The sequence below is a fragment of the Sciurus carolinensis genome, chromosome 3, assembly GCF_902686445.1.
Source record: "Sciurus carolinensis chromosome 3, mSciCar1.2, whole genome shotgun sequence".
Taxonomy (NCBI): domain Eukaryota; kingdom Metazoa; phylum Chordata; class Mammalia; order Rodentia; family Sciuridae; genus Sciurus; species Sciurus carolinensis.
In genome coordinates, this window is record NC_062215.1 from 71,377,406 (window position 1) to 71,393,499 (window position 16,094).

Here is a 16,094-nt window from a genome sequence, read left to right on the forward strand (position 1 = left end):
AGACCCTGTCTCAAAATTAAAAAAAAAAAAAAAAAAAAAAAAAAAGTGGTTAACTCAGTGGTAGAGTGCCCAGCATGTGGGATATTCCCCAATTCTGCAAAAACACTACCAACAAAAAACCCTACTGAAGCCTATGGGGATATGTGAGTAGATTTTTTTCAGCTTCTTGTTATGAGCAGTAAATCTGAAAAATAAGTGTTCAATATATATTTACCCAACTAATTACAGACATGGTACATTATAGAGACAGGTGGAAAGCCTAACAATTACTCAGGAGTTGAGACTTTTCATTGAGGGCAAAGTCTAGAAATCCATCAGGTGGAGAAGTTGGGGAAGGACATTCTAGTTCTCTGGTGCTGGGGATGGAACTCAGATGACCATTCTACCACTAGTCTATATACTTTGTCCCCTAAATTTATTTTAAAAAGCTCTCTTTCAACCTTGCTTTAAATCTTGCCACTTTGTTGATCAGCTTTTAAAAATTCCATGATTTTTAAGGTTTTAAATTTTTACATAATAGAGTTTTTTCATCTACTTCATCTATCACTGCAGTTCTAAAAAGCATTGTTTTTCAGCTGGGTGTGGTGGTACATGCCTGTAATCCCAGCAGCTTGGGAGGCTGAGGTAGGAGAATCATAAGTTCAAAGCCAGGCTCAGCAAATTGGCAAGATCCTGTCCCTGTCCTTGTCTCTAAATAAAATATAACGGGTTGGGGATGTGGCTCAGTGGTTAAGTGCCTCTGGGTTCAATCCCTGGTAGCAAAAAAACAAAAACAAACATTGATTTTCAAATACCATTGCTTACAGTTACCTCTGAATAAGATGTTAAAGCTTGCATTAACAAGACAATGCAATTAATGACATGGGTGGCCACAGACTTGTGTTTATATGGCTGAGGAGACAGGCTGGTCTTGAATTTACAAGAACATCAGTCAGTAAATTTGAAAGTATTTCTCTAATTGACCCACATTTGTTAGAATAACAAAAGATTACAAAACTGGGAGCTTTAAAAGGTAAAGCATCTTGGGTTGTTTTAAAATTGAACAAGAAATTTATTAGTCTGAAAGGAGAAAAGTTAGGAAAAAAGTTCTTTCCAAATGATTTTTTTTATTAAAATATTTTTTTATTTTTACAGACACATTTCATTGTACAAATGGGGTACAATTTTTCATTTCTATGGTTATACACAATGTAGATTCACACCATTCATGTAATTATACATATATATAGGGTAATACTGTCTGTTTCATTCTACTGTTTTTCCATTCCCAACCCTCTCACCCCTTTTTCCTCTACACCATCCAAAGTTCCTTCATTTTTCTCTTCCCCCTATTGCCCGCCCTCGTTCTATCTTGTCATGCACTTATCAGAGAAAACATTCAGCCTTTGGTTTTATGAGCTTGGCCTATTTCACTTAGCATGATATTTTCCAGCTTCATCCATTTACTAGCAAATGCCATAATTTTATTCTTTATGGCTGAGTAATATTCCATTGTGTATATATACCACAGTTTCTTTATCCGTTCGTCAATTGAAGGGCATCTAGGTTGGTTCCACAACCTAGCTATTGTGAATTGAGCTGCTATGAACATTGATGTGGCTGCATCACTGTAGTATGCTGATTTTAAGTCCTTTGGGTATAAACCGAGGAGTGGGTCCGAGTTTTCTGAGGAATCTCCATACTGCTTTCCAGAGTGGCTGCACCGATTTGCAACTCCACCAGCAATGTACAAGTGTGCCTTTCCCCCCATATCCACATCAACATTTATTATTGCTTGTGTTCTTGATGATAGCCATTCTAATTAGAGTTAGATGAAATCTTAAGGTGGTTTTAATTTGCATTTCTCTAATTCTAGGGATGATGAGCGCTTTTTCATATATTTGTCGATCACCCGTATATCTTCTGTGAAGTGTCTGCCCATTTCTTTAGCCCATTTATTGATTGGGTTCTTTGTATTTTGGGTGTAAAGTTCTATAAGTTCTTTGTAAACTTTGAAGATGAGTGCTCTGTCTGAAGTGTGCGTGGAAAAGATTTTCTCCCACTCTGTAGGCTCTCTTTTGACAACATTGATTGTTTCCTGTGCCAAGAAAAAACTTTTTAGTTTGACTCTATCCCATTTATTGATTCTTGCTTTTATTTCTTTTTCTTTCTTTCTTTTTTTTTTTTTTTTTGTAGATGGGCAGCATGCCTTTATTTTATTCATTTATTTATATGTGGTGCTGAGAATTGAACCCAGTGCCTCACACATGCTAGGCAAGCGCTCTACCACTGAGCCACGACCCCAGCCCTTGCTTTTATTTTTTGAGCTATGGAGGTCTTGTTAAGGAAGTCTGGTCCTAAACCAAGTGATAGAGATTCGGGCCTACTTTTTCTTCCATTTGGTGAAGGGTCTCAGGTCTAATTCCTAGATCCTTGATCCATTTCGAATTGAGTTTTATACAGGGTGAGAGATAGGGGTTCAATTTTACTGCATATGGATTTCTAGTTTTGTCAGCACCATTTGTTGAACAGACTATCTTTTCTTCATTATAAGTTTTTGGTATCTTTGTCTAGTATGAGGTTACTGTACTTATGTGGGTATGTCTCCGTGTCTTCTATCCTGTACCATTGATCTACTTATCTATTTTGGTGCCAGTACCATGCCGTTTTTGTTACTATTGCTCTATAGTAGAGTTTAAGGTCTGGTATAGTGATACCTCCTGCATCACTCTTCCTGCCCAGGATTGCTTTGGCTATTCTGGGTCTTTTGTTCTTCCAGATGAATTTCATGATTGCTTTTTCTATTTCTATGAGAAATGTCATAGGGATTTTAATTGGAATTGCATTAAATCTGTATAGCGTCTTTGGAAGTATGGCCATTTTGGTAATATTAATTCTGCCTATCTAAGAACATGGAAGATCTTTCCATCTTCTAAGGTCTTCCTCAATTTCTCTCTTCAATGTTTTGTAGTTTTCATTAGAGATCTTTCACCTCTTTGGTGAGATTGATTCCCAAGTATTTTATTTTTTGAGGCTATTGCGAATGGAGTTGTTTTCCTCATTTCCCTTTCAGATGTTTCATTGCTATGTATAAAAATGTTTTAGATTTATACGTGTTGATTTTATAACCTGCTATTTTGCTGAATTCATTGATGAGGTCTAGAAGTTTTCTGGGAGTTTTTTGGATCCTCTCAATAGAGAATCTTGTCATCAGCAAATAGTGACAGCTTGATCCTATTCGTATCCCTTTAATTTCTTTAGTCTGTCCAATTGCTCTGGCTAGTATTTCAAGTATGATGTTGAATAGAAGTGGTGAAAGAGGGCATCCCTGTCTTGGTCCCGTTTGTAAAGGGAATACTTTCAGTTTTTCTCCCATTAAGAATGATGTTGGCCATGGGCTTAACATAGATAGCCTTTACAACGTTCAGGTATGTTCCTACTATCTCTTTTTTTTGTAGTGTTTTGAGCATGAAGAGGTGTTGTATTTTGTTGAACGCTTTTTCTGCGTCAATTGAAATAACCGTATGATTTTTATCCTTAAGTCTATTGATGTGATGGATTACATTTATTGATTTACAGATGTTGAACCAATCTTGCATTCCCTCCAAATGATTCTTTAAAATACTTTTCATAATTTTCTCTTAAGTGAATTGATAAGAGAGAAGAAGAAAAAGGTCTTCATCCAGAGCTGATTCTCATTCTTTCCAACAACAGATGATGGCATAGTAGGTTATGGACTTTTACCTGTTAAACTGGTAAGCTTTTTCCAAGAGAGAAATGGTTCACAACCACAATATTTTGATTTGACTTCAACTAAAAGTCAGATACTTAAGTAAACACACAGAAGAGAGGAGCATTTGTCTATCCTAAGGGAACTTTTGAGAACTAACTATGCATTCCTGTTCAGACCCATTTAAGTGCCAAATGCCCATATCCTTTTCTATTTATGGACATACCAACCCTGATATATCTGTGGACCCCTGCTAGGCCTGGGCTGACTTGATAGACAGGAGCAGCAGGCCTCACTGTACCCAGGACTCCTAAAGAAGCTCCAGCATAGTTTGGACACCTTATATAGTGCCAAGCCATTGCTTGCTGTCCTTCCTAGCCACACACTTCCCATTTACTACAAATCCGCAGCTGGGGTCTTCCTTGCCTCTATTTGCATTTCAGGATCAAAGAAACTGGCATATGTATATGCCACTGAAGTAAAAAAAAAGAAAGTGTTATCAAAGTGTCCCAGTCGTGGTGGAGTAAAAAATGGACTCTTTAAACAATGATAATACCATATGACCCTACATAATATAGCACAGAGCAACTTCTGGCAAAACTGGGATACTTTAGGGTCTAGTCCAAACAAACTTTAGAAAACTAGATTCTGTCAGTAAAATTTTCAATAAACAGGCGGTTTCAAAAATATTTAATAACCTAGGGGCCACTGGCCTTAGTGCTTGTTTTTAGGCATTAACTAATTGCTAGTTTATGGTGAGGTCCTAGGGAAATGGGGTGGCCAGAGATAACTTATGGAGGTTATTTCAGTCTTAATTACCAATATAGCCCTTGGGTTCTGTTTGAATCACTTCCCTTACTCTCTCCCTGCTCTTAGGCTCCTTTACCTCATTATTTGCTATTTTACTAATTAAAATTTATTGAGTATCCACCATATAGTTGGGGATGTAAAAGAAGAGGCCAGCTACAGTGGTACATATTTAATCCTAATGACTCTAGAGGCTGAGGCTGGAGGATCACAAGTTTGAGACCAGCCTCAGCAACTTAGACCCTGTCACAAAAAAAGTATTTCTGGGGTTCAATCCCTAGCACTACAAAAACTGGGTAAAGCAGACCTGGTCATAGTACCAGGGGTTTGGGTTTTATGCCTGGCATACCAGGGAGCTATTGGGAGGCTTTAAGGAGACTAATTAGATCTTATTTTTGCTTTAACCATGTTGTTCTGATTGCAGTATAGAAAGTGGACAGGGATTGGTGGGAGGGGAAGTACAGAAAAGGCAAGCAGGAAGGACAGTTGGGAAGCAATTGCATTAACAATTAAGCAAAAATGGTTTGGACTGCCCAGGTGCAGTAGTGGTGCATGTCTGTGTTCCCAGTGACTTAAGAGGCTGAGGCAGGAGCATCCCAAATTCAAGTCCAGCCTCAGCAATTTAGCAAGATCCTGTCTCACAATAAAACAAAAAGGGCTGGGGATGTGGCTTAGTGGTACAGTGCCCCTGGTTCAAATAACCAATACCAGCTAAACAAGACGTGTGTGTGTGTGTCTTTTTTTTAAAGCAAACTTTAAAAATGTAAAAGTAATTTTAAACTAGACTGCAGGCATGGTCTGTCGATATCTGGGCAAGAATGACAGTAATGGAGATGGTTACTGGTTAGATTTGCAATTTACTTTGAAGACGTGTTTTTCCAACGAAGAAGCTGAAACCCCAAAATCAGTATTATTCAGTAAGCAAATTACAGAAGTATAAGTTCCAGAAATGTTTTGAATCCAGCAGGATATTAGTCAATGGGATTCCTGGAGATAGAAAAACATTTAGGACACAAGGATGAAGCTTTAAGTGGATTCCAGCCGGGCATGGTGGCACATGCCTGTCTATGATCCTAGTGACTGCGGAGGATGAAGCAGAAGGATCACCATTCAAGGCCACCCTAGCAAGTAAGCAACTTAGACCCTGTCTCAAAAATAAAAAGGAGTGGGGAAGCACCCTTATGTTTCCCAAACCAAAAGGAGGGGAAAAAAAAAAAGTGATGTTCCAGTATTCCTAAAGCCAAGAGCAAAATCTGAGTTGGAGACAATCTGCCAAACGTTCCTAAAATTTCCCTAACGGGCTAATGAAGGCAATGTAGACCAATATAGATCTACCTATAGCAGAATTTGTACCCTGACTCAGGCCATCTGACTTGGGATCCAGTGTTCCTTTTCTTCCTCCACAAACCTGGATTTGTAGTAGTGAATGTAGTACAGTGACATATACTTTTGTTGTTTTCTTAAAGATTCTGAAAATGGGCTGGGGATGTAGTTTAGTTGGTAGAATGCTTACCTTGAGTGCACAAGGCCTTGGATTCTAATTCCCAGCAGATTCTGAATATATATGTCCGTGTGTGTGTGTGTGTGTGTGTCTCTCCCCCCCATATATATACTTTTTTTTTTTTTTTTTTTTTTAATGCTGCTAGGAATTGAACCTGGAGTTCTGCATATGCTGAGCCCACACTAACACTGAGTTGTCCTGTCCCTCAGCCACCTTTGGGTCTTAATTCAGGCACTTTAATTGCTTTATTGTGCTGGGGATTGAACCCCAAGACCTTGCAGGTGCTAGGCAAGCCCTATAAAAGTAAGATAAACTCATTTCCTAGAAGGCTTACTTTCAAAGGGTGGAGAAAGCTGCATTATCTTGAGCCGATTGGAAATAGCCCAGTGGAATGTGCTATGTGGAGCTTTATGTGCTGCGCTGGGGTTATAGTTAAATGGTAGAGGACTTATTTAGCATGTTCAAGGCCCTGGGTTCCATATCAGTATCCACCTCCTCTCACCACCTCCCCCCTCCCCCAGCCCACGAATGCCATTACCAGATGTGACCCCTTGACCCTGGGCTAGAACCAGGGCCAAAATAATTTTTTTAAAAATATAATTTTAAAAGATGGTGGCTTTCAGAGAGGTCATGGGTGAGAGATGATTATCTTTTCACTGTATTTCCTTTAATAACTTGAATTTTGTGCCAGATGCCAGTATTATCTATTTATTCCAAACTAAAGGGACTTTATTAGAGAAAATTTCAAATATACACCAAAATAAAATATGGTAAGATCTTCGTTACCTTCATCTAACCAGTCTTGTATTTATCACCCCCCATCTCCTCTTTCTCTACCTTCAGCCCTTAGGGAGGTTTAGCTCCTTCCTTGCCAGGGTTCTACCACTGACTGTACCCCAGCCCTTTTTACTTTATACTAAGGCAGGGTCTTAGTAAGTTGCAGAGGCTGGCCTTGGACTTTTGATCTTGCCTCAGCCTCCTGAGTAGTTGGAATTACAGACATGCACCACCATTACCAATTCATTTCTTCTCTCTCTCTCTCTCTCTCTCTCTCTCTCTCTCTCCCCCCCCCCCCTTCCTCCCTCCCTCTCTCTCTCCCTCTTTCTCTGTACTAGGGATTGAACCCAGGGGCACTTTTATTTTTAATTCTGAGACAGAGTCTGTTAAGTTGCTTAGGGCCTCCTTTGATTGCTGAGGCTGGCCTTGAACTTGTGATCCTCCTGCTTCAGCCTCCTAAATCACAGATTACAGACATGTGCCACCACACCCAGCTTATTTCCTTCTTTAATAAACATTCCTCAAGGGGCTGGGGTTGCAGCTCAGTAGTAGAGCACTTGCCTAGCATGAGTGACGCACTGAGTTCTATCCTCAGCACTATATAAAATTAAATGAGTAAGATAAAGGTATTGTGTCCATCTACAACTAAAAAATATATTTAAAAAAGTATTCCTAAAGTCTTTAGAAGACTGGTTTAATTTACAGAGTTCTGAGAAACTGCAAAAGTTGATTTTGACAAAATTTTGCCATTGTTATTTTCACGGATTAGAAGACTTTCAGATGTATTTTCTCAACCATTCCTGCTGATGTCATTGGCTGGAATCATTTAAAGCAGATGCCAGAGATCTTATGTAACTCTGACATACTTCATGACATATTTAAAGCCTCATCTGAGCTACATTCCCTAACCCAGTGTATACAGGTTTTGTTCTTGCCAATTGACAACTGTTTTAAATAAACCAATAGTTAATTTGAGTCAAATATGAGAACCAAGGGTGAGGAACATGAACTGAAGTCACCCTGAATGACATGCATCCTCTGAAGTAGAAAAAGTTACATGAATGAATGTTTATAGCCAAAGAGCAAAGAAACCTGTCATCCCAGTTACTTGGGAGACTGAGGCAAGACTGTTAAATTCAAGGTCAGTCTGGGCAATTTTGGGGACTCTCAAATCAGTAAGGCTGGGGATGTAGCTCAGTGGTAGAGTATTCCTGGGTTCAGTGCCCAGTATGGGTGTGTGTGGGGTGACAAAGAACAAAAAAAATCATAAATCAGTGCATTAAACAAATACATGGGTGAGACGTTAGGTAGCCAGGCTACAGCAAATTGGGGGAAATCTTTCCTATCGGTTTTAGATATTATAGAATTCTTAGCTTCAGTTTTGGTGGAGGCTAATGATCAAGCTTACCAATACATTCCAGGAGGTTAAGGCCTTGGGTTTGATCTCCAACAATGAAAGGGAAAAGAAAAAAAAAAAAAAGACTTTTTCCAAAGGACCCGGTTGTCTCAAGATAATTTTAGCTCTAGACATAGACATGCACAATCACAATATTCTATCAGCCTAGGTCAAAACAGTCTGCAGGATCTTTTTTTGAGGGGATGGGGTGTTGGGAGTTGAACCCAGGACCTGCATGCTACAGAAGCACTCTACCATTGAGGTACACCCCAGTCCAGGATTCAGAATCCTTAATATAGCTGTGACTTCTTTGGAGAATTTTGACTTCAGTCTCTATAACAGTAAAACTATGACAATTCCTTGCTTCCTTTTCTCTCTCTCTCCCCTTCCTACCTCCCTCCCCCCCTCCCTCCTATTGAACTCAGTGGTTTTACCACTGAACTACATCTCCAGTCCTTCTTAATTTTTTTTGGTACAGGAGAGTGAACTCGGGGCACTTAAATACTGAGCCACATCCCCAGTCCTTTTTATATTTAAATTAGAGATATGGTCTTTCTGAATTGCTTAGAGCATCACTAAATTGCTGAGGCTGGCTTTGAATTCACCATTCTCCTGCCTCAGCCTCCAGAGCTACTGGGATTCTAGGTGTGTGCCAGTCAGCTTACTTGCCACTCAGCTTTTCTTCTTGGTATTGGGGATTGAACCTGAGGGCACTTTACTACTGAGCTATATCTTCAGTCCTTTTTATGTTGAGACAGAGTCTCACTAAGTTGCTGAGGTGGCCTTAAACTATAGTTCTCCTGCTTCAACTTCTCCATGTCCACTGTGCCCAGGTGGTTGGCACTTTTCTACCTTACTTTTTTGTGTGTGTATGATGCTTGGGTATTTAACCCAGGGCCTAAGTACATGCTAGGCTCTACCATTGAGCTGTATCTTCAGCCCTACCTCACCTAAACCTAATTTGTAGGTAGGTGGTCTCCTTAGGATCATCTTCCTTGGCTTTCTCTACCTTCATTCCATGAGAATCCCATCTTCTATCTAGGCTTCCTGGTCTTGCTTTCAGGTTTTTTGTCATCATGTTCTACACTTATGATGAGAAATGAATTTTCTGTCTTTTCTACTGTGAGGAACTCTTTGAGGTCTGCTTTATTTCGTTCCAGAGTTAGGAGAAATGCAGGGCAGTAGCTTCTTGTTGCATGAATAGGCTTTTTGTTGATTGAGTTATGGGTTATTCCATAGCATCCATCCCTCTTCCTCTCACTCCCAGCCTCATCATACTCTTAAGGGATAGTCATACTTGCATATCCAACCTGGAGTGAAATACTTTCCCAAAACTTTGCTTTTTTGCTTGTAAGTTTATGATAATCCCAGCTTTCCTGGAATTGAGGGAGTAACAGTTAAATTCTTGACACCTGGGGAGGTGGGGGATTCTGATTTATTAATAATGCCCAATGGCTTCTGAGTCCAAACAAATGGAAAAATTGAAAGAAAAAGACTCTGAAGTGTGAGATCTTAATGAACAGGACATAGTGTGTTGTAATTGGTCATAAAGAGAAGTATATTTAATAACAATTTAATTTACAATGTCAGTAATCTGGTCTTACTGCTTTTAAAACACATCTCCTTTCCTCTGTGATTACAAAAGCAAAACATGTATAGTACTTGAAGAAAACAGCTGTTCTTCATCCTATCATTTTAATATACTGCCTTAGATATTTCTAGGCAAATATACAAAATTAGATTAGAAGCATTTCCAATGTTATAAAACTTGGTAGAGATATTCTATGTCTGCATAATAGTCTGTTGTGTAAATGTGCCATTATTTAACTGTTCTCTGCTGTTGGATTTGTGTTTCTGCTATTTTTTGCTATTATCAGTAACTTTTTATTTATTTTTTTGGTGCTAGGGATGGAACCCTGGGCCTCATGCATACCAGGCAACTACTGAGCTACATACCAGCCCTCAATGATACCTTAATGAAAGGTCTGTACACAACAGTTCTTTATAATTTTGAGACTATCCTTAGGATGGGTATTTAAATTAGTATTATGGCATCAATAGTAATAAATATTTTCAAGGTTTTTGATTAATACAAATTACCTTCCAAATGTTGGGCAACAACTTCCTTGTTTTGAAGTTGTATTTTTTTTTTTTTTTTTGGATACCAGGGATTGAACCTAGGGGTGTTTTACTGCCCACCAAATCCCTACCCCATCTTATTTTTTATTTTTATTTTTTTGCGGTGCTGGGGCCATCTTATTATTATTATTTTTTTGGTGCTGGGGATCGAACCCAGGGCCTTGTGCTTGCAAGGCAAGCATTCTACCGACTGAGCTATCTCCCCAGCCCCATCTTATTATCACAGGGTCTCACTGTGTTGCTGAGATCATCTCTAAATTGTTGAGACTGGCCTTGAATTTCTGATCCTCCTGCCTTAGCCTCCAGAATGCTGGGATTACAGGTGTGAGTCACCTCTCCCGGCTGAAATTGTAATTTTTTTTTATATTTATTTTTTAGTTGTAGACGGACACATACCTTTTATTTATTTATTTTATGTGGTGCTTAGGATTGAACCCAATGTCTCACACATGCTAGGCAAGCACTCTACCACTGAGCCACAATCCCAGCCCCTGAAATTGTATTCTTAACTATAAATATGAAATTATACAGAGTGCCTGAATTAACAGTATCTCATATTCATCTAGGTTGCTGAGTTCATCAGTTCTTTCCTATTGCTATCTATAAGCTTGCTGTACGACTATACCACAATTTACCCATTCAACTATGCATGAACTTTGGGTTAGCAGTTTTTGTTTATTAGGAATAAAGGTGCTATAAACATTCTTAAACATTCTTTGGTGGATGTATGCACTCTTACCTTTTGGAGTGGAATTTCTGGGTCGCAGGGTGAGCATATTTAGCTTTAATTAGAACCATGAAATAAGTGTTCCACAGTGGTTGGAACAACCATAAGGCTGTTTTTCTCACCTGGCTTCCAGGGAAAAGAAAATAATCTAGAGGCACAGCTGGTAACAGGTAATGCGTGAACACTAAATCATGTGCCTGATTCTGTTACGTTTTCATGAAACACAAGGAAGAACACAAAATTAGCAAGTTTAAGTGCCTTGCCCATAATTTGACTCTTGGTGGGCTTTACCAAACTGCCACCTTATCCATCTCTGAACAAGTATCGTATTCAAATTATGAAAAACGGAGTGTTTTTGAAAGCATCCAGGCTGACGTGTGACCTGAAATGTATGAGCACTGTGAAAAGCCACCCATCATTCGCGCTCCGGAAGCCAGTTCACACGCTCTCAGCGAAACAAAGGAAGCTCTGGCTAAGCCGCGTGGGGACTCTGCCAGGCCCTGCCCCTCACCTACGCACATGCGCAGATCGAGGATTACCGAGTCCGCGGCTTAGGCACGCGTGACGTAGTGCCGTACGCTGCTGCGTGATGACGCAAGGACGTGCGCTCGGTGGCTCATTGGGGAAGATGGCGGCTGCAGTTTTGGAGGAGAGGGATTGAGAGGGGAGGAGGAAGGAGTCTGGAGAATAGAGACGTTCCCAACTGTGAAGACGAACGCTTCGCTCGCCGTTAGGAGCTCTGCTCAACGCCTGACGGTGAGTGCAGCGGCGGCGCGGGACCGCTCGCCTGCAGTAGGCGGCAGCACTCCGCCATTTTCAGGCTCGGCCGTTGCGTGCTTTGGGGGACTGGAGGGGCTCCCAGGGACAGGTCGGAGGCATCGGGAGAACCAATATCGGGAGGGCTGATTGGGGCAAGTTTGAACCTTTGGGGCGGGGACTGGAGGCTTAAGGCCGGCCAGGAAAAGAGGGCATGGTGGAACCAAGGCCCTGCTTGGGGACCGGTGGCGATGGAGAAGACGTAGGTAAGGCAGGCATGGTTAAGACGTGAAGTTTAGAGGAGGGAAGCATGTTTAAACATTTTGAACGGGAGTCGAAGGAGGTGGGCCTAGAGTCGAATGGAGTATGTGGTTTGAGTGATTGGTTAAGGAGGATTCACGAGAAGTTAGTGTTAAGCCTATAAAACAGCGGAAGGTTTAGCCTTGATGTTATTGTGGCTTGAATTCGATGTTTGTTACTAGGATAAAGACCCCATCTTGACAAGCAAAGCCCTACTCCTTCAGAATGTTCGTCTTCGTATTTGTTTTGCTTTAGATTACGCTCCCTACATATGTCCTTTTGATAACTTACTTCCTTTCTCCAATTTTGAGTTGCTTTCTGGCAACTTATTTATCCAAGTTTAAGCTCTTAGAAAGCATTCCTGTTTTTGCATTGTTTTGGTTTTGAGACGGGGTTTTCCCTGTGAAGCCCAGGCTTGTCTCAAAACTTGCGATTCTCAGCATCCCGAGTAGCTGGGATTATAAGGCTCCACTGTACCCGGATAGCATTCCTGTTTTAAAGAAAGAAAGAAACAAAATGGAAACGAAAATAAATGTTGTTACTTGGTTGTGACCCTTGTGGTTAGTGACTTCCGGAATACGGAGAAGGAGATGTGTCGATAGGGAATTCAGTAGTTGGCTCTCTTTAAATCAAATCATAGAAGTACTGGTTACTTGTAGAAAGCCTATCAGCATGTTTTAAAGTAGTTTCTTTACAGACGTCATTAAGCTAACTGTTCAGGAACTTGGGAAGACGGCTTAGGAACACAAAAGTTTGTGCTGAAAGGCATGCTTCTTAGAAGCATAGCTTTTAAGTACACATTGGAGATCTATTGCACCCAGTATTTTATGCTTGTCAACGTGGTGTAGTGGTAGATCTGTTTAATTCAAGCAAAACTATTAGTGACCGTTTTCCCCTGGTGGCATTTTTCTTTTTCTAATCTTAATTACATTTGACACTCATCTTTCCCTTCTTTTCTTTTTCCTTTTCGCCCAGGGGATTGAACCTAGGGGCACTTAACCACTGGGCTGCTACTTCCCCAGCCCTTTTTATATTTTATTTTGCCACAGGGTATAGCTAAGTTGCTTAGGGCCTCGCTAACTTGCGATCTTCCTGCCTCAGCCTCCCCAGTCGCTGGGATTATAGGCGCGGGCCACTTTGCCTGACTGGACACTCATGTTTTAAAAGATACTTTTGCGTTTTAAATTGATCTCCTTGCCCAATAGGAGAAAAATATTGAGTTTGTACTAAGACTTAAAGTTCCATATTTAGCCTATTTTCTAGTAATTTAGGGGAAATTTTTATTTTCTGTACTCCTGGAAAGAATTTTGGTGGAAAGTTGGCTTACATCACAGTTTGTTAGGGAAAAGTTAATCGCTATCTGTGAAACTGAAGGCCTAATCTAAATTCTTTCCTTTAGTTCGTGAAAAATATCAGATTCCCAATTTTGCCATTACAGATTTATCTTGACCTAAACCTTTAACCACATTTTTATTAATGACTTAAGGTGCTTATTCAAAGCTCTCTTTGATAAGTAATAAGAAATTCATGTACTTTTCATGTTACTTTGGAAGCAAAATGTTACTTGATTATTACCAAGTTCAAACTGTTTTATATTTCAAAATAAGAAAGGAAGGTTGTATAAAACTTTGTAACTACAACAGATACTTAAAAGTTTTTCACTTATGAATGCATTTATATAATCTTTTTGAGGTTACTTAGCAAAGTATTTGGAATTTTACAAATATTTTTAGGACAGATAGGATTACTTAGTAATGTAAGTAGTCCCCATGTTAGAAATCTTCATTTTCAAAATATTTAAATATCATAAAAGTTATTTAAACAAGCATGGATTCAAAACAGTTTTCTACAAAACTTTAAGAATTTCATGTGTTGAAACTTGCTGATAAGAAATGTTCTCTTTTGTTGAAACAGTTGAAGTTTCTTTGTTGCTGAAATATGTTGTGTGACAAGTTACCTGACCATAGTTTTAATACTTAGAAGTATTGTCTTTGGCCAGGTGTGGCGGTGCTTATCTGTAATGCCAGAGACTGGGGAAGCAGGAGGATTGCAAGTTCAAAGCCAGGCTCAGTAATGTTGCAAGGCCCTCAGCAACTTAAGTGAGACCCTGTCTCAAAAAATAAAAAGAGGATGTGGCTCAGTGGTTGAGTGCCCCGGTACCAAAAGACAAAAAATATTGTCTTTTGTTATTAGCAGTGGTTTAGATTTAAAACTTTACTCTTGAACATGAGTTTTCAGTGACTTTTCTCTCCCCATTATAAACCATTTATACTAATCCTAGACACAGAAGCTCTTTAGCACATGACCCTTAGAACATGATCCTTTCTGGCCCTTAAGCAGTTTAATAACTTTGTAGTAGAGTTAATTGATTTCATAAGGTTTTGTTATACCTTATTTTCATAATTTGGTTGCTTATAAATCTCTAGAGCTGGGTAGCATTGAAAAAAAGCATTATGGGTTTCAGTAGAACACCCAGGTTTGAATTACAGACTCACCACTAGACTTTTTTCTGTTATTGCTGTGGATTGAACCCAGGGCTTCACCCATGCTAGGTGTGTGCTCTACCATTGAGCCATACCTGTCAGCCAGCCCTAAACTAGCTTTTTTGTATTGGGTATGTAAACTCTGAGCTTCAGTTTCCTTATATATAAAAAAGTTAATTATAATCCCTCGGAGGTGAAAATGCCTAAAATATATAGTCGGCATTCAGTAAATTTTCACATTTTCTTTTTAAATATATATATATATATATATATATATATATATATATATTTGTTGTTTTGTTGTTGTTGTTGTTGTTGTTGATGGACCTTTATTTTTTTATGTGTGGTGCTGAGGTTCGAGCCCAATGCCTCACACATGCTAGACAGTCGCTGTACCACTGAGCCACAACCCCAGCTCTCATATTTTCCTCTTTTTGTGACTGAAATTTACTTGGTGAAATCATTTTCAGTTTTTAAACATAAACACAAATATCTTTCGTGAAAACTTATTGAGAATCTCTTTAGGTAAAATATTCTTTTCTCTGTGTTATGAAAGCCTTTTGAGTATATTTCTAATTAATGTGCTTTGTCTCTATTCTTGACTTTGTGAACCTTTTTTTTATTTTTATTTTTTGGTTGCTGGGGATTTAACCCAGCGGTACTTTCCACTGACCTATGTCCCCAGGCTCTTCTGTTTTTTTAATTTTGAGACAGGTCCTTGCTAAGTTGCTGAGGCTGGCCTTGAGCTTGGAATTCTCTTGCCTCAGTCTCTGGAGTCACTGGGATTACAGACATTCCCCTCTGTGCCTGGCCTTCATGAACTCTTTGAAGAAAGATACCGTAGTGACTTATTTTTATATTTTTAAAACCTTACAAAATCTGAAGGATGAATGCATTTTCTATAAAAATTCCCCTGTGATTCTGCAGGGATCCATATTTCACAGTGACCTAGTTTATTTCTGATTTGTTGCTGTACTTTGACTTTTGCTTAGACTAATCCTTGCTAATTTTCTCCTTTCAACTTATTTATATCCTATTCATTGTTCAAAATCCAGCTAAGTCTCATTGCATTGACTTTTCCTTTATTTTTAACTTGTCTCTTTAGTCAGTCTAAGGTCTGTGTAAATGCCTTCTATAGATTTGTGTCGCATAGTACTTACCATTTCTAGCAGGTCCTTGAACGGGTTAAATGCAAAACTCCTCAGGCCAAATTGTTATTAAAGGCACCTGATCTCTTCTCTCTTTGCTGTCCCACTTAGTAGGATACTTTATTTTTTTGAGACAGGTTCTCACTAAATTGCCCGGGTTGTCCTTGAATCCTTCTGAAAGCCTCCAGAGTAGCTGGGATTTCAGGCATACACCACCATGCTCAGCCCTATTAAGAAACTTCTAAGAAGCAATTTTCTTTCTTTCTTTTTTTTTTGTATGTGAGATGTTAGGGTTGCTGGGGATTGAACCCAGCGTCTCCAGCATGCTAATCAGTTGGTGTAGCATTGAGC

The 16,094-nt window shown here is 39.4% G+C and overlaps 1 protein-coding gene across 3 annotated transcripts in view; it reads left to right on the top strand.

The window, feature by feature from the left end:
- Positions 1–11,639: 11,639 nt before the first annotated feature.
- Positions 11,640–16,094, top strand: part of Wdr33 (WD repeat domain 33) — a 100,935-nt gene continuing 96,480 nt past the window's right edge. Inside the window, exon 1 of one of the 3 annotated variants that reach the window (XM_047545099.1) lies at positions 11,640–11,812. The gene's annotated coding sequence lies outside the window, so the exon portion shown is untranslated. The remainder of the gene's footprint in view (positions 11,813–16,094) is intronic. The other 2 variants (XM_047545100.1, XM_047545101.1) reach the window with 2 other exon arrangements.